The 22793-nt window shown below is 41.7% G+C and overlaps 1 long non-coding RNA gene across 1 annotated transcript; it reads left to right on the top strand.

Moving 5' to 3' along the window:
- Positions 1–9755: 9755 nt before the first annotated feature.
- On the top strand, positions 9756–22536 carry LOC309539331. The gene is made up of 3 exons (XR_014222825.1): positions 9756–10324; positions 12343–12397; positions 21369–22536. It is a non-coding gene; the product is annotated as an uncharacterized lncRNA (long non-coding RNA).
- Positions 22537–22793: the final 257 nt, after the last annotated feature.

Consider the following 22793-nt stretch of genomic DNA (forward strand, 5'->3'; position numbering starts at 1 on the left):
TCTTTATCTGCTTGAGGACAGCTCCCTTCGTAAACACTTCAACGCTGTATTATTGCCGAGACCCTTGGGGTGGGGCCAGATAAATAAGTGAATCAGCTCTGTTCTGATTTTGTTGAAGTTTCCCAGTAAGCCATTGCAAGTGAAGTGAGGTCACCTTCCTGAAGTACTGGGTCTTTTCTGTGCAAAGCCTGACCCAAGGGACCGGATGAAGCCAGCTTTTTCAAAAGTGACAGCTAGAGTGACAAAAGGGGATGTACGAAATGGAAGAGCATTCTGAAAGGTGGCAGCGGGAAAGGATGCAGTGATAAAAGGAATGGAACAAGGGAAATTTAAGATGAGAGGACAAAGATGAACTGACAGAGTGGGGAATGGAGGGACAAGAATTCTACCCAACCTCAAAAGGAGCGCATGCAAGGAGCGTGTTGAAAAATGTGAGGATATAAAGACCACAATTAGCTCTGAGGCTTTTAATGTGCCACTGAGGTACTTCTCAGCCTTATAGGGTTTTTCTGTGGAATTCACTGCTATGTTATTGGAACAATTTGGAAAACATTATTGTCTCTTTCCCCAATAAGCAGTGAAATAGGACTCAGTCTAGTAACTGTTTCCCCTGTTGAATAGCTGGGAAATGTTCAGGGGAAGGGCTGCTTTGTGCTCACTCTTATTTTCTGTTTCTGATGAGGACTGAAGGAGATAATATTTAAGCAAATCTCTTCAGGCTAGGCAGTTGTCTTAACTTTGATTGTAAAGCTAAAAATTAATTAAGCAAGTAACGGGAATGTCACACAAGTGGTAAGTTTCAAAATCACCACACAGCCTTGCTGATTCAGCTCATCTTGATGACTGGAGGTCACACGGAAGTTTGGCCACTCGCTGCTAGTTCACACATGGTACTAGAACCACGGCATTAGTACAGATGAGGGAGAGTGATGCAAATCCCTCTACAATATGGCTCCTCCTTTAGAGGCGGGAGGGGGCAGAACGTCCTAAATTTCTAGTGTAGGGCTAAGAGTCTGAACTGGCCATGTCAATATTTGCCAAGTGGTAAAACCTGGTCTGGAGCAAATGGCCATCACAGGTACAATCTTCAACCACTAAAATGAGGGTGTTTTGTCTTCAATATTGGTGTGATGCAGATTGCCGTACTTCCAAGATGTTTAGCTAGGCATATACATGATGGGTCTTCTGTATGCTATATAGCCTTTCAGCTTGAAATGTCTAATACAAAGGCTCACTTAACTGATCCCAACAGTTTGCCATTTCCATGCATTTTGTATGCGCTTACATCAGCTGAGCACATTGGTCAAACTGACTCGAATACAGTGTGTTTTGTTCCTTAATCTGGGAATGTATAACTCTTACATGGTCAGAAGAAAGGCACTTTATCTTTCTCATGCTGTTGGTATGGAAACCTTCTTAATTGCTGCTCGTTCATTCCAGGAACCAAACCACTGGGTGACATCCATGATCTGTGCTGATTTCTCTCCTCCCCTCATCAGGGTCTACAGGATATGTACAAAACTAAATTCATTAAGTGTAGGGTCTACTCATGAGAATCTTGCTGTGGTGTTTCATATCTGCTATATATTTTGAAAAGGAGTTTGTCTGCTATGCTTATGAACACCTCATAAGATATCAAAACCAAATTTTACATGAGGTTTCCTAAGGCCAAGGAGCAGGTTTTCGTCTATGTTTGGATACAATTGGATGCCACTTCAATAATCTTTCCATTTAATCAATGAACTTATCAAAGCTGCACTGATTTTTACCTAATTTTGCTTGAGATCAAGGAACAGATTTTCATCAATGTTTGGAAACTAATCTGAATCATGATTGTGGACTGGATCTTTCAAAGTTGTACTACTGATTTCAAAATGGTGCAGATTTTTTTGGTTCTTAGAATTCCTGAGCAATGCTGGGCATGAGGCTGTTAGTATGTAATAAAAGTGAAAGCTTTGCTACTTCACAAGACAGACAAATCTCAAGCAATGTTCTTTTTTTAATCTAAAAATTGGCACATCAGCAGTAATAAAATGAGAACACCAGCAATATATTAAGGTGGTAATGCACCACTCATTTGCTCTAAAGTCAATAGATGCACCCTGTAGTACATAAGTTGTGTTTTGAATTGCAAATAAACATCTAGAGTAGTAATTTGTTCTCCTGAAGATCTTTGTGATGTTGGGCGACGTTTCATCTAATCAAATTCTCAGTTAACACAGTGTGTGTGTGTGTGTGTGTGTGTGTGTGTGTGCAGTGAATACATTGTAAAGTAAGTAAAATGAATGAGAGAACACTGGGAACCTGCTAGACTGCTGCAGATTTTCCTGACTGGTGCACTCATAACAAAACAGAAACTAATGCTGTATGGGCACATTTTTCAAGTAGAGAAATTATATGCATGTAGCAAAAACATCATGTCTGAAACAGCCTTTTTGGGGTACCATCTTTATGAACAGTGAAATCTATGTGATTAATCTGGAGTAAAGTTTTTTACATTATATATAAACGTTCGTGACAAATCTCTGCCCCAGTTACAGTAAGTATCTTTAGTTAGTCCTGATTTCAGGGAAAGAGAATTTAACAGATGCTTATTTCAGTAGGACTGCAGGGTAACACTGCAATCTGATACCCATTTATCTGAGAGTAACTCCTATTGAACTCAGTCCCTGACTAGACACGCACTATACTCAATCACCCGAGGGTAAGCTCTACCAAACTCAGTGGGGCTTAGGTAAACATGTAACGGATTGCATTCTAAACTGATATGGATCATACTTTTCAGAGGGGGGTGGGCAGCACACTTTCTCTGCAGTTTGTGACGGATTTCATTTTCTAAGGCACTTCCGAAAGCACTCTTGTGCATATTGCTCTCTTTCAGCATTAGAAAAGACATTTTAAGATTTACTGGGTGATGCTAGTGTCATAGAGAAAGGTATCCAACTGGCACGAACCATACAAGACAAAGTAATTTGAAAATAGCACAGCATAACTGATACTCTCTTTGAATGGATTCATAGAGAGGAAAAGCAGGAATTAATTGTGCAAAATAATATTATTGCACATCAAACTGCCATCTCTAAATGTTATAGTACATTACAATATACTGCAGCAAATTAATAGTCCTTTAAAAAGAGTAATAACAAGCATGGATGGAAGAAAGTAACAATTATTCCAGCTGCTGGCAGTCAAATATAATGGTATCAGGGAAACAAATAGATATTGCCCTGGTTTGCAGATAGCATTGGGTTTTGTTGTTTGCTAGCCAAAGGCATACTACACTAAACCAAACCATGGCTTACTGTGTCCTTGCAAACCTGCTAGCTACCAAGAAAGAAATCACCAGGGCTAAGTGTGGTTTGTTTGAATATCCAAACCCAGCTCAGCAGACTAACCATGGCTTGCTTTATGGCAACTAACTGCAATGTGAAGTCATAGCTTGATTAGCCATTAACACTGTGAAGGATGAGCCACGGTGCCCAGAATACTTTGAGGAAAAGAATGTCCTTCAAATGTGCTTTAAAGGCCTAGTGTATATGTAAGAAAAACACTGGGGCCTGATTTGATTAGTAGAATGTCTGGCATCTGGTGGGCGGAGCTTGTGTGTTGTGCTCTGGAATCGGCCCCTCCCTTCGCGTGTTCAGTTCAGTTCAGTTACAGAGACCAACTGCCATTCTTGCCTCTTTCTCGTCTCATGATGTTGTTTTAGTTTCTCTCAGACAGTATGCTATTGTGTTACCATTTTCTTTATTATTAAAGCTTTTTTTGACATATACGTGAACCACTTACTTTGCTGAAAGAAAAGAAGCTCTGCTGAAGAATGATGGAATATCCTAAACTGGATGAGTGAGGGTATATTCCCAGTCTGACAGAAGGACTGATTTTTAAAAAAATCAAACCCATCCTCCACAACAGTATACACAGCCTATATCCCACATTTGTCTGTAATATAATTCTTAACATTGTAATGTTCCTGGCAACATTTCACCCACAACCCTCAAAATCCTAGACAGGTTTTTGAAAAAGTGTGTGTGTGTGTGTGTGTGTGTGTGTGTGTGTGAGTGAATTTGATATTTCCACTCAGTCTACAGCTCCTCCTTATTCATTTCCACAAGTAAATACTGCACACGGCAGACCAGACTTCTCATTACCTTAACTTGTACCACCCACACCACAAATACAATGGCCATCATTATTGACAATGCTGTGATTATTATCAACTGCCATTAGGTATTTCTTCAGGCAAATTACCAGCTGCAAATTATGTAAGGATGAACAGTATCACAGTGGTAGTGTACAATGGTAGTATAAGATTTGTTTAACCTTTTTTTTGGTCTGATAATTGCTGTGTGGAAAAAAAGTGGTGTGTTTGTGTTACTAACCTTTAGGGTATACCGTACTAAAGGCAAATAGCAAACTATGGCCTCAGGGATTTCTTTTTTGGAGAGTGTCCATGTATTTGACCCTATGGAAAGGGGAAGCAGGCGATGTAGTAGTGTGGCGTATATTTGCTCTGCCTACTGATTTGAAATAAAGTATTCCTTTAAAACTAACTCAAGGGTACCACACACAATTTCCAGGGGTGGAGAATGGAGAGATCCCATTTTCTTCTGTGTCCCAGGCCCCAAGTGAAGGTCTTGGACCATCACTGCAACACATCCTCCATAGTAAGCCCTCCCTTACAACACAAGCCAGGCCAAGCAAGGAGAGGGGGAAAGTTAAAAGGGACCATTCCGCTATGTTACCAACATCTTTGCAGGGCTGTATGGGGAAGCATCATGATGATTTTATGGAACCACCCAAATTCAGAGACAGGATGGCTCTGAATTCCAATTGCTGTGGGGTCATAGCAGGAGAGGGCTATTTATTGCCTTCCATATCTGAGGGCTTCCCAGAAGTTTCTGACAGGCTACTGCAGGAAACAGCACACTGGACCTCTGGCCTGACCCAGGCGTGGCTTTTGGGTTTGTTTATTTTTTATAACATCTCCTTCCAGTTATAGATTTCTATCTGCATTACTATATGGGTAAAGGATTGACCTATATGGCTCAAAGATACTGGAATGGGACCAGAGCAGGCTGTGGATTTTCACTGGAGGAGTGCCAGGATAAAAAAGTATACTTCCAATCTTCCGGTTCTCTGTTTGAATGGTGTCTTTTTGCTTTGCTTGTTCTTTTGAGGCTTTTCTGAAGGAACACAGAATAAAAGGTCCATTCCTTAGTAAGCACATTGCTCAGGCATCGGAGAGAGAGAAAACTGCACACACAGTAAAATGCTGGCTGGGCTGAGCCCTGGGTTAGTCCCCATCAGCCCTGCTTCTTACTTTTCCTCCACATTTGAGCCTGCTTGGCAGCACACCATATTGTGAGGAGGCACAGCTCCAACTATTACATGGAGAGAAATCAAGTGAGAAGCAGCATCCGGGGGGCAGGGGGGGATCCCTGTATTGTATGGTGAATGTTTTCAGCCCTAGAAGACATGAATTGAGAAGTCAGTACATGCAGCTACTCCTGCACTGGTATCCCTAAGGCAAAAATGATACTTGTACTCCTGTTCACAAATTGTGCAGAACACATCCCCCAATCCCAGACATTGTAATAAATCTGTTTCAGAAGTAGTAGTGTTCACTTTGTCACAGTCATCCTCAGTATCTTTTGCATTATCCCCTGGAGGTAAGGCCCACAGGCTTTAGTGGAGACTTCTCTCAATTATGGTGCTGGAGGAGACTCTTGAGAGTCCCATGGACTGCAAGAAGATCAAACCTATCCATTCTGAAGGAAATCAGCCCTGAGTGCTCACTGGAAGGACAGATCCTGAAGCTGAGGCTCCAATACTTTGGCCACCTCATGAGAAGAGAAGACTCCCTGGAAAAGACCCTGACGTTGGGAAAGATGGAGGGCACAAGGAGACGGGGATGACAGAGGATGAGATGGTTGGACAGTGTTCTCGAAGCTACTAACATGAGTTTGACCAAACTGCGGGAGGCAGTGGAAGGCAGAAGTGCCTGGTGTGCTCTGGTCCATGGGGTCACGAAAAGTCGGACATGACTAAATGACTAACCAACAACAACTCTCAAGTAAGTGTGCATGGAATCAAGGTCAGAATGTCTCTTTTCTTCTCCACTGCCACAAGAACAACTTAGCTAACTTCCTTCAGGAATGTCAGCAATGTGCAACTTCAGCTCAGCTACCTAAGAAATAATGAGACAGTCTAGCTGCAGCTTGCTTAGGGCTAGCCAAGATGCTGTTGCTGCTAACAAAAGGGCACATGACAGAGTAAACAACGGCATTATGATGCAATGCACATTCAGGGATGCTGTAATTGCGGGCATAATTGTAAAAGCAGATTCATGTTGTCCAGCTAAATGGAAAATCTGTAATTCAGGCCATGAAGCTAGTAGGGCAGATTGCTTTGCAGTTCTCTGTGTCATAAATCTAAGGTCACTTTTGTACCCTGAATGCATTACATTGCAAGTTACCCTTTTTATATGGCTTCACTGCTGACAGTAAAGATAAGCTTATATGTCAGGTTGTTGCTGATAGGATTCACTAGCTAACATCACCCGAGTGCTGCTAATCAATTAAAGTTTTAAACTTCAGTCACTTCAACATAAATACACTTTAATGCCAATTAATGCAGGCCATCCATCATTATGATGGTGTTATTGTAATGCCAAGTTTTGCTTCTCTGGCAATTATATACAGCAGAGAGGGCTGAGATTGTAGCTGAAATGAAACTTTTACTGCATCTTGATAATTTTACAAGCACTGTGATATCCTGTGGATGTAATAATGTTTCCGGATAGATCTTAAATTAAGGTCTTGTTTCCCATTACAGGAAAACGCCGCCACAAATTTTAAATTGTTTATGTACACTATATATCAGAGGATATTATGAGTACTTGAAGTAAGAAACCAATTCGCTTTAAAAATGACACTAGGTTTTCCTGACCCCCTCTGTGAATTAGAGTGGGGGGGGGAGAGACTTCCAACCAAAGGGATGAAACACATTTTCAGTTTGACAATAATGGAGTCAATAATCCTGACAAGGAGAAGAAATGGCCCAGTTAAAAGCAGTTATGATTTCTCTTTATTCCAGACTCTGTCATTTCCCCCGTTTTAGCTTTGGGAGGATACAAATGGCTGGAGCTCTTGTCTCCAGAGTTTGCCAATCTCATCTTTCACTTACATTTCACCAGCCTCCATTTACAGGACACTTTCATCCTCCTCTAACTGCTGTGTACAATGCATCCTAGGCTGCAGGACACAAAGCTCTGTTCATTTTAACTGATTCCTTTGACGTTAAAAAAAAAGTTTATTTTTATTTGGTCAGTGGTATTCCATTTGTCCCCTAAAGGCTGACAACTGTTTAGTAGTTGTAATAAAGTTTCTCCCCCAAGGAGAGCAGTGTGGTCTAATAAACAAGATAGCAGTCAGGACACTTTGTTCCCGGGTACTAACACTGGGTCCTGACCTACTCTATGCAGCCTTGGTCAAATCAATTCACTGCTGTGTATCATGGCTTTCATTGTATCTTCTCCCACACTTTGTCTGGTGTGCTGAGCTGCACTTCTAAACACACTTTGGAGGGAGTGAGGCTATGTACACATTGCCAGATCAAAACTCAGCTAAGTTGTTCTTTTTTATGAATTCAAACTGAAACTGGTTTGGGGAGAAGCATATCTAAACTTGCAATTTCATAAGGAATGGCAGGATAGATGTAGGATAGATACAGTTTGTGGCTAATGATAATTTGCACTCAGGATGGTGTTATGGAAAAATTCTGGGTGAAGGTTTACTCTGCTGCCCAGCTTGTCGGGGTGCCACTCCCCGCAGGTCTCTCCTGGTCAGCAAAAGAAGGAATCTCCAGCCAAGTTAAAGAAGCATACAGCGGTCAGTAGACCTGATCTTTATTTGTTGCAACAAGGTTCAAACACACGAAGAATAGGAACCCCAAGCATGGGGTTGCATGGACTTTTAAGACCTTCCCACCTTCCCATAATGCATTTCCAGATACATCATTGATACATCACCAACGTGTCACTAAGAAGGAGGGAATCTTGCACAGTAACATCAGTCCATCATTCATCCCTGTTATCAGATTCTATTCCCTGACACCTTCTAAGTACCCACCACCAAGAGAACAATAAAACTATTTACACCTATCCTTGCCCTCTGGGCTTTGTGAATACCTGGCTTCAGCAAACTCTATCAAGGGATAGCTGTCTGGTCCATTCTTAACCTTTCCCCTCTCCCTGGGGAGCAGTGAGGTGTTCCTGACTCTATGCATCAGGGATTATGGAGGCAGAGGAAGCCCTGGATCCCCCTCTTCCAGAGGAGACATTAGCCATTGGAACTAAGGAAATGGGTCAAACCATTGAATTTTGGCGATTATTTGATTCTATATTGGATAGTCAGGGGAAACAGTGCAATACATGGTATCCACTTATTGCTACGGTTTTCTTTTCTGAGCTTCTTTGCTGTTGTGTGCGTATGGTGCCTGTGTCAATGGTCATTGTCCTGGCCTTAGTTAGAGGCTGTGGTGGGGTGGTGGGATTTTGGAGGAATCGTTTAACCGCCCCCTGTTCCTGGTTTTAACAATGGTATTGGGGCAGCAAAATGACTTCCTACTTTTGTTATTTTTTGTGCTTGCAAATGTTTAGGTGTAGTCACACTGCTTCATTCCAATCAGTTTAAATTCCACAATTCCCTGCTGAAATCCTGTAAACTGTTATACAGGCAGTCATCATTTTGGGCAGGGGGTTCTGTCCCAGATCACGCTTAAGCCCGCTCCACCCCTGCTCTGCTCTGCCCTGCCCAGACCCATTCCGCCCCTTTTCATGACATGGCTATTGGGGGCCACTTCTGCGTTCAGCACCTTGTGCATGATTGCATGTCATTCAGCTGCACCTAAATCAGTTGTTGCATTTGCTACAGACATTATGACTTATTTTTGTCCCAGGTTTGCTGCCTATAGCCCTTCTGGGCACCAGTAATGTGATAGCATTGGGGAAGCACCACAGAAGAAATCCTAAAGCAGAATAAAGCTGCCACTAATTGTGCCAAGAACATCTTGCAGAACATACCCAGAATAAAATGGTAGTCCGGAGGGGATCACAGTATCTTCTAGCGGCTGCTATGCCCAAGTCCAGGCCCTTCAGTCTGCACCACAGCTGAGGTTGATTCTGCTTTGGGCAAGACCCACTTACTAAAAACTGAGCAGCTCCTCAGTTCTAACCATTTCAAAGCATATGACAGTAGCACTGGCAGTAACATCTACTATGATAGCAGTGTGGGGAGTACAAGCAATCAACTGGAGGCAAATGAAGCTTGAATTTCTTTACAATCTGTGTGGGCTGTGGATAGGAGCTGCCAGATGCTCCTATCCTTACCTTCATACACCTGCAAGATTATATCCATAGATGGGAAAGGAACAATGGAAATACACACTTCCGCTTTTGTAGGAAGCACCCAAAGACTCAAGCTGCAGATCCCAAATAGATTAAGCGGCTTAGTTTAAATTGATGTGTCTACTCAATTTTCTTCCCTTGTATATTAATATATTGCTAATAAATGTGGTGACTTAGAGTTTCGTAAGTATATCTGTTTGAATAATTCATCACGACCATTATTACTATTATCATTTTGGAAAGGAAGCTAAGAGGTCAATTTCATATCTGTGTGGTTTTAAAAGTATTAAAAATACATAAGAAGCCTTTATTTGTCTTGTCAGATGGAGGGATGAACTACATGACTTTTCCTCGTACTCATATATCCTGAGATTATGCTTGCAAACTCTGCCGAGAGAGGTGCTTCTGTGCTAAATAAAACTCGTCATGTCCTGTCTCTGAAACCCAGGAAAAGGCTGCTGACTGGAACCTGTAGATGAGTCTTCAGCAAGAGAGACTCCTCACAAGAAGATTACAGAATGCCCTGAAGACCAGGCCACAAGTAAAGGAGGGAGGAAAATGTCATAGAAACAGAAATGATAAATTGTTTCACCCAAATGGAACTGTGTGCAGAAAAGGAAAATGGATGACAGCAACAACCACTGCTACAAACACGCATAAGCAAGACAACGAAACAGCTTTCTGTGCAAGTCAAGGTCCAGAGCTCCACTCTATAATCACTACAGAGCCCCATCAGTCAAAAGCTCTTCTCTTCTCTAGCCATCTTGACACCTGGTCACTGAAAGCAGTCTGGGTGGCAGGTAGGGAGAAAGAACGAAAGCGGGAAAGAATGGAGATGTGCCAAAAGAGGGGTGCCTGGGTGATTAGGAATGAAGAAGAATGTAGCTGCTGACTGGAAAAGAAAAGGGCATGGAGGTGAGAAAAGAATGAATCCACAAATACTAGACAGCTGTTTATAAAAAAAGAGGTGAAGCCATAAGAAAGTGTGTGTGTATGTGTGGTAGAATCCTATATAGGAAGAAGGTGAACAAACATAAGAAGTACCTAAGTAGAAAAGTGGCATGGAATCTTAATTTTAGGAAAGGGACGGGGAATTTTAAGAGTGAAAATGGACAGTTATTAATCTGATAAAAATGGTCATAATGGACTGCAGACTAAGCAAGAAACAAACAAGGGAGCAATCTGTAAAACTCTCATTCTGACTCACTAACTATTGATGGTAAAAATACCTAATCACCTCTGTGTGGAAAAGGGAATGGAAAGTCTCATTTATGAGCAAATCCTCAGGCAATGAGGCAATCAAAGCAGAGGCCAAGATCCATGCCATTTCCTTCTGGAACCTGAACCAATTCCCTGCTTCCCAGAACTAGCACTAGGTGATTAACCCAGATACATGACAACTATATACTGTAATTCCTAGAGAACGACAATGTCTACATCGGGGGGGCCAAAACAGCTTCAGAAGAAAAAATGCAAAGAATGGCACCACCAGTAGCATAAACTGTGGCTGGCTTGGTGTGCTTGGCAAAACTGAGCAATTGGACAAATACCCCCTCTGTTAAGCTACTGACAGTGAGATCTACTGACAAATGATGCCCATGTCTGGAGATAATATGCAACCAATGTTCAGGCAGTAGTTTGTTTCCCCGTCAAGCACTCTTAAATATTAGCTGAATATGTTGACTAGTTTGACAGCATAATCTTTTTAGCAATTCCTACACCACAAAGCCATGGTTATGAGCGAGTTATTAATAGCAAATGATGTTCAGCTAAAAGGCTTTATTTTGCAAAGGTGAGTGGAATGCTGACTCTTTTCATTGTGAAATGCCCTAGCTGAATCTAATGCTAATGCTTAATGTGAGAAGCTGATCATGTTCTAAGTCTTTAGTGAATTAGTGCCATTTCTAACCTTTAGGATTGTAAAATATCTGTGGTGATGCTTCAATTTCCCCATATTGAGCTTCCTCAAACAAACGGTGCCTAACTCTGGACAGTGTTCATTATCTGAGGTTCAGTGCCATTTTGAGGTTTCATTCTTTATACTTGAGCCGCTTCAGGGTTACTGATAATGTCCCTCAAAAATCATTTGGGACAGGATTCAACTAACTCACTCCATCAGTCGAAGCCCTATGTAAGGACTTCTGCTTGTGTGGTGGAGCTCTCCCCCTTTCTCTCCCCCACCCCCCGTGCCCCCTGCATCCACAAAATTGATTTGGGGTGTGTGTCAAGAGAATAATAATAATAATAATAATAATAATAATAATAATAATAATAATAATAATTTATTATTATTTATACCCCGCCCATCTGGCTGGGTTTCCCCAGCCACTCTGGGTGGCTTCCAACAGAATATTACAATACAATAATCTATTAAACATATATAGAACCCCTAGAATAGAACAGGGCAGGAGGGCAGGAGGAATTATTCCATCTGGCAAGCTGCAACAGAATACTGAATTTCACCTTTGGTATTTTTCGGTTTGTTTTTTCTTCCATTGGGACCAGGACTTTTAAAACGTTTTAAGATTGTGCTTCTAATCATTCCCTACAATGATGCTACTGGAATGCTCATGTTACAATTTGCTTTGGGTTCCTGCATTTACTTTATAGAAAAATATGGACTGTTCTAGCTATAAAGACCATGACTTTAAGCTTATCAGGCACATATTTATCTGCCTGGATGAGGATTCTTGAAGAAATATTTGGAATGCTTATCTTAAAGCTCTGCCAATCCAAGACCTAACCAGCTGAAAGGCAGCATATGCTCTAGCAGTGGTGAATATGCCACATTCAAATTCAGCTTTCAGGAAAATGTGTCAGTTCAGTGGAGGCAGAGTGTAGGTAGGATGAAAAGGGCCAGTGCTGTGTGTTAATAGTATTTTTAAAGGCACAGATTTATTTGCATATAATTGGTCTTTCACGATCGTTTTCAGGAAGATGTGACACTCCAGTGGAGACAGCATGCACGTAGGATGCAAAAGGCCAGTGGTGAGTGATAATAACTTCTCTTTTTTTAATATAAAGAGCTCAGCTGGATCAAAATCTTAAAAATAACACACTTTGGAGCTGTAGTAGGGAACTCTGTGCAGTTCTGTGAACTAGCCTTGTAGCAAAAGAAGACACCCTCATTATGTTCTATGTTCTATAAAGCTGGCACCATCTGAAAAAAGGATAATCCTCCAGCAGGAATTGCAGGTGGCTGTGCTAGTTTACACAGACAGGGGACCCAATATATCTTCTGAAAGATGGTTTCCCCAAGTTTATTTTGTGAAGGGCAGGCAGTCTAATTCAGGAAAGGCTTATATGCACTGCAAACTTATATCCATTTTATTGCATCCAGTCATCCTGGCTTCCCTATAATAGTTATGGGGAACTGCAGTGTGGTGAAAACTCTGTCATAGATCCTCAGCTGCAATCCTTACAGTTCTCTGAGAAAAGGCAATTACTGGTAATTCCATTCCAGCAATGACTTAGATACAACCAGTGCTATTTTTCTAGAAAAAGAGGTGCTGGAACTCACCCTTGTTCTCTTATACTGGCAATGGTGCCCACCTGAGAGGTGCTGAAACTGAGTTCTGGTGACTTCCAGCTGGGGAAAAGCCCTAGATCCAACCCTCTCTGGCCTTGTATATACAGCAGCTTCCTGTGTTCCACAATGTCTACCCTTGTTCCTCTTGTGACCCTCTGTGGACTCAGCTATACAGCTAAAAATATAACATTTTAAGTGCATTTTAAAATCATTATACAAATGGGACACTAGATGGCGAGGATGAGCTTATGGCAGATTCAATATATTTTTCAAAATGTTTTTTAAGGAGCACTTTCACATGTGTCTAGTTTCCACCACAATAATCTTCTCATCATTCTGATGACTATAGGGACCAGCCTGAAAAAACTGAACAAGACTCCACTGATGTCTAGATTAAGGCATACCATAAGAAGTCTCTATGGAATCCAGCTATGACTAGCAGCAGTTTGGAGGGCTCCTAAGGTTCCTTGCACTGACATTTCTAGTCATTGTGAATCAAATCCTTAATACATATGGTTGCATATTTGTTAAGCTTTTGCAAGGGTGCCAATCCCTTTGACAGGAATGGGAAAACCAGTGATCCTGCAGATTTTGTTGAACTTCAGCTCCCATCATTCCTGGACATTAGCTGGAGCTAGTGGAAGTTGGAGTCCAGCAACATCTGGAGGTCGGCAGGTTCTCCGCTGCTGCCAAGCGGTTATCTGCTTTTGTTTGGGAAGAAAAGTGGGGCACCTCCAAACATTGTATTAAAGCATTCAAAGTGCTGCTCTTGCCACCCCCTCAGCTCTCGCTCAACAAAAAATCTGATGCGAGCATAGGAGTATTCACATAGAGTTCTATCAAGTGTGGGCTGTGCAATGGATTCAAATAGACAGGCAAATTCCATGAATGCAAAAGAGCGCACAAGTGGAAATGCGCTCTTTTTCTGCTTTGTATTAAATGCTGCACTATACATAGCTGTGTTTGTTTTGTAACAATTGGGGAGAATTCATTGTTTATTGTTCCAGCAGGGGTAGAATTTCAAGTTTCCTTGGGTGGGGAGGAAGCAGGGGAAGATTTGCAGTGTCGTTCAAGGCCTGCTCTTGGAGATTTTCAAGAGCAAATATTAAAGAGCAGTACATTTAAAGAGCGTTTGACGTGTTTACACTGTATACTGCCTTAGAACTACAGTGGTACCTTGAGTTAAGTACTTAATTCGTTCCGGAGGTCTGTACTTAACCTGAAACTGTTCTTAACCTGAAGCACCACTTTAGCTAATGGGGCCTCCTGCTGCTGCCGCGCTGCCGGAGCATGATTTCTGTTCTCATCCTGAAGCAAAGTTCTTAACCTGAAGCACTATTTCTGGGTTAGTGGAGTCTGTAACCTGAAGCGTATGTAACCCGAGGTACCACTGTACACATGTAGGCTGCAGTCCTATGTACACTTATCTGAGACTCAGTTCCACTGAAAACAGCAGGACATAGGATTTGGCTTACAGGTGTGTGTGTGTGAGAGAGAAAAAACCACATGGTCTAAAACACGGGTGGGGAATCTTTTTCGCTCCATGAGCCAGATCCTTGTAGCCATGACATCATTATCAGACAATCTTGGAGATTTAAAAGTGAAGCACAGGGAGACTTGCAAATGCTTTCGAACTGCAAAAGTACTGTTTGAAGCAACTGCTTCCTTGTATTTAAATGTGAAGGGAGGAGGCTGTATCAAAGAGTGCTTTTGCAAAAGGCTTTGAGGCAGCCCCTGTTCACCCATTTTAGTTGTTTAAAGCAGTTCATGCTTCTTTTTTAAGCAGGTGGGCATGGTGAGGGAAATGGCCTCATGGACCAAATTGGACAACTGATGGGACAAAATTGGACCTTAGACCATCAGTTCTCCATCCCTGGTCCAAAACATGGGGCTTTCTCTAAATGATACCCCCTGTGGTGCATTATTTAGCTCACTCTTCCTCCATCACTACTCTTGAAGTCCAGGTCTCCAGAACCTCCATACCCTTTTCTCCTGTTAGTTTTTGCCAATATGCACTAAACTCTTTTAAAAATGAACTTTGAAAGCAGTATAAATTATGCAAAATAAGCAAGTAATTGCCATTTTGCATAATTTATTCTGATTGTAGAATTTGGACTTCGTTCAGGGACAGGTTTTTTTCTTTCTTTCTGTAGAGGTGTATGCCTGGCACTACTAAGCGCTCATTGCTTGCTGAATAAATAATATTGTCAGACAAGTGAAATACCTTCCCTACTAAGAATTTCTAATGTGTCTATCACTATAGTGCACAGACACCAACGGAACTATCAGCAGTGCAGACATTACAGTTGCAGCTGTTGTTTTGTTCTATCATCTCACCTTTTAATAGCTTGCCTAAGGAAGGAGCGGATGGTGCCACAGTTTGACTTTCATGCAAGCAAGCTATTTTGTTCAGCTGCTTATATGCACATAATAAGGCTGAAATATTCCTGTGTTTTTCTCTCTCACACACTTTTCTTTTTTTAAAAAAAATGCAGCATAATCGGAAACATCACACACTGTCCATCATCCTGTTAAAGTAATCACTGCAATGCTTGTGTTGATAAGACACAGCGATTTTGTTGTTGTGTAGAAGCTTCATTGCAACCAGAAAGACTGAAACTACAAAGGAGAGCAAGAACAAAAGACTCATATGATGTTTTCTTTAAAAATTTCAATAACATTGTTATTAAGGAAAGACAGGAATTGCCTTGGTCCAGCTAGTCAATCGTTCTCTTTTCAGCAGTTGTTGTAGCAAACTTTCAAACAGTCCATTAGGATAATAGAATTTTAGAGTTGGAAGGGCAGCCCTCTGCATTGCATAAAGATTTTGATTTTCCTCTGCTTTTTGTTACCTGCATCTGATAAACTCTGGTATACTGCCACTGGAAAAGCAAGTTCCAATAATTTGAGATCAAAATACTGGCAAGGGGCCAATTTGGAAATTATAATAAAATACATTTACACTTTCTAAGAAGTGGTGTGGGTGGGTCTTTTTAGATCCTGGTGTCACTGGGAGGGCTCTTCAGATGTCTTGCTTCACTTCATTCAAACTGTGGCAAACCAGGTCTGTTGCATCTGGGTGAGCCCTTGCTTATTCTGTCCCAAAGTCCTGCTCTAACCACTGGAATGCACCAATCCTGTCCCCAGCTCATCCTTTTATGTTGACCGTGTGTGTCTGTGTGTCTTGTGTGTGACCAATGCCTAAATATATTTCGAAGGCCTCTTGGGGGCATGTTAAACGGGGGAGCCAAAGGTAGTTCCTTATAAGTGCAGCTACAGCAGGATTTCCTGCTTGGCTCAATGTGGTTCCTGAGAGACTCGGTTGCCCTTTGCATTTGTAAAGAGAAAACATTGTAGCTGAGGTAGGAAGGGAAGGGAGGGGGAAGGAGCTGCTTCTGTGCCATTCTCCAGTGCAGGTTGCCAGCTTCATGACACAGAAGAATGATTCTCTTCATAATTTTTCCAAGGACTATGCTTACTTGGGGAGCAGGCAGCCCGAGAAGCGGTATTTCTGGAAAAGGGATTAGCACAATCAGTGGGGCATCTTGAAATGCACCAGGGGGGCTTAAACAGCAAACGCTCTGAAACAGAAGGTTTTTCTTCCTTCCTAGCAGAATTGTGTTGAGCATCACAACACTATTTTTTCTCCCAGAGAACCAGACTCCATCTGTTTCTGGAACAGCTTAATGTTCATAAAGTAACAAATTATGTTTCACAGCGTAGCTCTTTCACAAGTTAATGGGGCTAAGGAAAGATTTTATAAGATTCTCATGACTCCAGCGCAGACCCAGAGCACACAAAAGGAAGCAGACTGGAGATGCTATAAAGATGTAATTGTTTGGTTACAAGCTAACCTTCCCCAACCAGAAAACAACACAAAGAAATATACTCTACTCACAAAGCGCTAAAGTAATAGAACCTCAAACATCAACAGAGTCCCTACATTCCTGCTCATGATTATTGCATTTGGATGCTGAAAAGGTCAAGGTAGTTCCATGTTGATGGGGGACTCATTTCTTCCAGGGTTGTCAGCTCATTCCTGCATCCTTATACTGTGTGTTGCTTTGGGACATATAAGGAAGTAGATAATCTCTTCAGGCTCTGTTCTGGCAACCTTGCATATTCCCCAAGAGGCACATTGGAAATCAAACAACAATAATCATGGGATAATGGAACATTCTTGGCTAGGCTCCATTCACGTAAGTCTGTGCCAGCTTTTGTTAACCTTGTACCATTCATGTGTTCTGGACTATAGCTCCCATCAGCTCTACCCAACTTAGTTGTTTCAGCTGGGGCTGACGGAAGTTTTTGTTCAGCCTATTTGGAGGGTGCCAGGCTGTTGAAGGCTGAGCTACACAGAGGAAATTTGTTACAGGGAGCTGAAAGGGATTCAGGGCATTCTCCTGAGCTCTGAAGTTAGGAGACTAAAGGAGACTAAGCATATTCTGTATCTTGTTATGATTCCCACAGTTTAAGTTCCATAGGCTATGTACACATTAATGGCTCAAAACACAGAGATGTTTTCAATGCATTTCAAGCTGCATTTACATATTACTGAATACATTGGGGAGATCCCTTCACCTGACGCACATTACCTGTTTGGCTTCCCCGTGCCTGTAATCCTTGCCCCAAACTCTTCTTCATGAAGCTGTCATCTGCACATGTGCAACAGTGTCTCAAATGTACATACCTCAACTTCACTGCAGAGTGAATGTGGCTTATGTTTTCAGATTGGATGGAAGCTTATTTGAGGGAAAACACGTGAAACAGCAGTGTTTCTCAAGGAACTACAGGATAGATATGGATTGTGGCTAATGTCCTGTGTAAACAGCTTCAAACACCAGCTGCAGGAGCATTCTGGAACTGAGTTAACAGCCTTAGTCTGAGCAAAATTTCACTGAGGGGAAATCATTGGACTGCTCCATTGTATTTTGCTGGCTTTTTGTTCTGCTGCAGGTGATAATTCTAGTATACAAAGAGTTGGCATAGAACAGAGAGCTTCAAGAGGAACAAATTCAACAACAAATAACACCAGACTGAACCTTAAACAGGGCTGTAGCTCAAGCCAAGCGGTTAGCTCTGCTTCCCTGCCCCAGGAGAAGCTACTCTGGTCAAAGGGACTATGCCTATTTCAGTAGCTCTAGACCAGGCATGGCCAAACTTGGCCCTCTAGCAGTTTTGGGACTACAACTCCCATCATCCCTAGCTAACAGGACTAGTAGTCAGGGATGGTGGGAACTGTAGTCCCAAAATAGCTGGAAGGCCAAGTTTGGCCCTGCTCTGGACTCTTCCAGTGGCCACACAACTTCCTCAGGTCAGAGAGATGCTGGGAGAAAGGCCTCCATGTGTGCTGAAGCTTCCAGGGCAGGGGAGAACATTGTGTGCAGCATTGTGCTATAGCAAAGCAGGGCATATCAGGATGGGGTCAAAAGGAGGAAGAGATGTAATCAGAAGTGGCTTACCAGGTGTGGCAGAATCACTATGCTAGCTAGCTGCTGTTTATTGGGAGGGAGAGGGGTGAGGCAAGAGGAAGGGTGGTGCAAGCACTCTGGTAAGAGCTCCATATTGGTTAGTATAGTGTTTCCATGTGCTCTGCCCCCAGCAAGCTCCTTCTTACCTTGCAGCCTGTTAATTCATGTTTGGATATTTTGCCTACTCTATAGAATTCACAGTAACCTTCTTTTTCTGCCAAAGGTTCTAGGAATTCTGCACTATGCCAGAACTTCATCCCAGAAGGGCCTCATCTCACCACTTGCCCTGAAAGGATTCTGCCTTTCTGAGCATCTCAATCAAATGTTCACAAAGGTTGAGGCTTTTTTGCGAATGTTCAGTTTGAGACCTCTATCACCATTCCATCTCCCTTCTCCCAGAATCCCTGGTGGGAAATTTCCTGGTGGAAATGGGATGTGTGTAGTCAATATTTTTTTGGTAGCCCCAATTGACATTGGGAAAAAGCAACTGCAAGGCCTAAAAGATCCTTTGCTGCCTCTTCCCACACCTCAGGACCTTGGGGAAGGGGAATCAGTAGCTACTCATCTTGATCCTGTTCATGAGCATTCAAGCAGAAGCTATGTGAATGCTCATGAGGCCCCTAATACCAAGAACTTGACGGTAGATTTTGCAGTCTAATATCCTATCATCAGAAGTGGCTTTACCAAGAACTGAAGTGATGTGAAGCCTTGGGAGGCAGATCATAGTGATACCATTTCGCAACCTCCAGCTCAGTTTGCTCTTTAAAAGGGAGAGAGAGAGAGAGAGAGAGAGAGAGAGAGAGAGAGAGAAAGAAAGAAAGAAAGAAAGAAAGAAGGAAGGAAGGAAGGAAGGTTTGTTTCAGAGGTGAAAATATCTAAGGATAGCACTGGCCACATCTAGGGCATGCCTGATGGATGCTAGTTTTCTTGAAACCATGTAAGAAAGGATGAAACTCCCAAGGCAGTTTGTTCCACTGATGGGTTGCTTTTCTGATTAGCAGCATTTTCTGACTGTCTAATGGCTTTTGCTGATTTTTCTGTCTTAAGTTGTTAAGATGAGGACAGTTGCTGAACTCACATCACCGCCACCCAAATGGAGGCATCTGTAATGGCATGCAAATAGCATCCCATCTGTAGAAAAATTCTGATTTTCCTATATGCTTTTGATATGGAGTTTGACTATTCTGAAAAAGCAGTACTTTTCCAAAGACCAGGAATGTAAATGCCCATCCTTTGCTGATAGCATATGTAGGATATCAGTGTACTTGTTCTACAACAGATTGAGCAGGCAGTGCAAGGCTCCCTGTGTTATTTGTAAGTAGGAACCAAGGAGAAAAAGGAAACTGCGCATTTAAGGAGACATAATAAATCTGGCCGCTTGACTTGGCTTACCCTGATCTGATTTTCCTTTCAATTTACCACAGCTCCACATTTAAGCTAAAGAGAACGGTGACACCTGCTCTCAGCAGCTGCAACAACAGATTCTCCTCTGGACATTTTTCTTTTACTGTGCTGTCCTTATTTTCTGTGTGGCTTGTAAACACGTGTCAAACTTTCATTATTTCTACTATGAGAGAGATATTCTCTCAAACTGATGCACATTCTTCTTAAAATCACCGGGGGTGGGTGGGGGTGGGGCATAGTCATGTTTTGCTCTTGCAACAAAAACATCAATAATCTTGTGGCACCTTAAAGACTAACAGATGTATCGTTAAACGCCATCAAAATCTCCACAACATGAGATTTCAGGAGTTCCAGCTGTGCTTATCCAGGGTTTGTGTTTCCTTTGGAAATGAGGCACAGTGGATTGGTTCCAATATTTTCAAATTAATGAATGTTTGGGTAAGGGTAGACAAAAAGGATTTTCTAAAGAAGTATCAAAACTGGAAGAGAAATTAATAATTGCAAAAGGGAAATTTATATCCAACATGTACGACCTCCTTCTCGATTGGGAACTGAAAGAAGAGGAGGTCAAAGCAGTTATGATTCGCTGGGCACAGGACACTGGGCATAACATACTTATGAGTGATTGGAAACGATTATGGAAAAAAGATATTAGATTAACTCTATGTTATAACTTAAGAGAAAACGTACTAAAAATGCAATATAGGTGGTATTTAACCCTGGTCAAATTGGCAAAGATATATAAGAAGAACACGAAAACTTGTTGGAGGTGTAAAGAAGGAATAGGCATGTTTATCCACATGTGGTGGGAGTGCAAGAAAATTAGAGAATTCTGGGAGGTTATTTATAATGAAATTTTAAAAATGTTTAAACTTTCATGCAACAAAAAAACCTGAGAAATTACAAAAACTGCCCAATCTATATTTATGTTTGCGACCACTGCAGCACAGTTGCTAATAGCCAAAAATTGGAAAAGTAACAATATTCCCATGAAAACTGACTGGTTAAAAAAAATGATTGAATACTCACAGCTCGCAAAATTATCTGGGAGATTAAGAGGAAACACCACACAAAGAGTTGACAAGGATTGGTCAATATTTAATGATCTCAAAACCTATATAGAAAACACAAATCTTCTGACAGAAGTATAAATAAATCTAATAAATAGAGAAGTTAGACGAGAGAAAGAGAAAAGTTAGACGAGAAAAAGGAAGTAATTATCATAAAGCATAAGCATAATAAGGAATATGAAATGCGCATAGATTAAATATTGACAAAATTACACAATGAGACTGGTTGGAACTCAATAAACACAGTATGTCAGTGTCTTTGTTGGTAGGTAGGTGGAAGTGGTGATGAAGGTGATGTATGTTTTGTATGTGATGTATGTAATGTAATGTCAAGTGTATATAGTTTTTGTAATGTATTGATATTTATAATAAAGGGGGGGGGGAATGAGGCACAGTGGAGCCTGTGGAGCCTTCATGATATAGGGTTTATTTACACACATATATGACCTGAGCGTACTGTGGAGGATCTCTTGCTTCTCCCATAGGTGTGGCAGCATTGGATCAAAAACAAAAACCAGTAATTCTCTTGACTCCTTTCTGCTGTCTCCAAGCAGTCAGTCCATTTTGTAATGTGACCCTGCCTCCTGCCTGTCACTGCTAACAGACTTAAAGGATTTCCCTCAAGTCGACATCCTGAAAAGCCCCACCCTTCTGGCCTTTTGGCTTACTAACTAGAAACCAAGGCTCAGGGAAGGGCTTCACCCATTTGGCTGCCTGGCATTGAATCTCCTGAGGGCCCATCTGCCTATCCTTTGTTAAATTAATGACTTGGCTATTCTCAGGCTTTGTTCCCCTAATAACCTACACTCCACGAGCTTTACTAGACTGGCCTGGCTTGTATTTTTAACATAAGCTGAATCCAGAGATTGGGTGTTTGGCACAGTCTAACTTCTCAAACCTTGATTAATTCTAACTTTTATTGGACCCAGGAATTTAGGGTGTCTTGCACCCCACAAATTCAAAGCTGGATTATTGCAAAAACGCTCATGGACTACGGTCCACTGAATCAGATGCGTGAAGTCTTATCCTGAGCTACAGGTACAACTATGCATGTTTTGGCAGGGAATGTAAGCATCACCTTTGGCCACTTCGCACTATACTTTGTAGATATTGTCATGCTCATCCATTCTGGTTTGGGCTGTATGGCTATGAATATACTCATGACTTCTTCCTTTGTTGTTATGGATACTGAGCATGGATCTGAACATGTTGACTGGATTTTTGGATAAATGAAATTGAAGGTTTATGCTCCTCCTTGTTGACTAAAGGGGCCAGAGAGAAAATGGCATATTGGGTGCTGGAGATAGCAGGTACATGCTCAGAACTCATCCTTAGTTAAATGATTGATTGGGAGCTTTAAGAATACAAAAGTGGTTTTCACTAAACGGATGAAGGGCAAGTAAACTGTGATATCCATGAATTCTGGAATAGAAAGTAAACCTACAAAAAGCATTTCTGTGTGAGGAGGGTCAGCAATTCTGGCTGAGCAGTTTACTTTGGGGTGGTGTTATCAAAGTGATTGTTTATATCAGCTTGACTATATTGCTGCACTTTGAAAAAGAAGAGCCCTTTTCCATTTTGCTGACCATATTTTTTTAATAAAATAGATTCCCCCCTCCCCGAATGTAGTTCATACTGACTAGTCTTCCAGTTGTCTACTGGTATATCAGAAGTCTGGCTCTGGGTATTGAGCCCTTTAGAACCTGCATAGCTTTTCCTCTGAGTGTTCAGCAAAGAAATGTGTATAGTGTTGCTAATGATAGACCCTTCAATTCTTTCCCTGAAAAATTGGACAAAACCCTCCAGAGATATCATGAAGAGCCTCTGTGAAGAGTGGAGGATAGAGATGCTGCAAGCAGCGAATGTAAAATGTTTGGAAGAAAGAAAGCTACTGAAAACAAAATGCCAAC

This window comes from Podarcis vaucheri (genome assembly GCF_965113315.1).
Source record: "Podarcis vaucheri genome assembly, chromosome: 8".
Lineage (NCBI taxonomy): Eukaryota > Metazoa > Chordata > Lepidosauria > Squamata > Lacertidae > Podarcis > Podarcis vaucheri.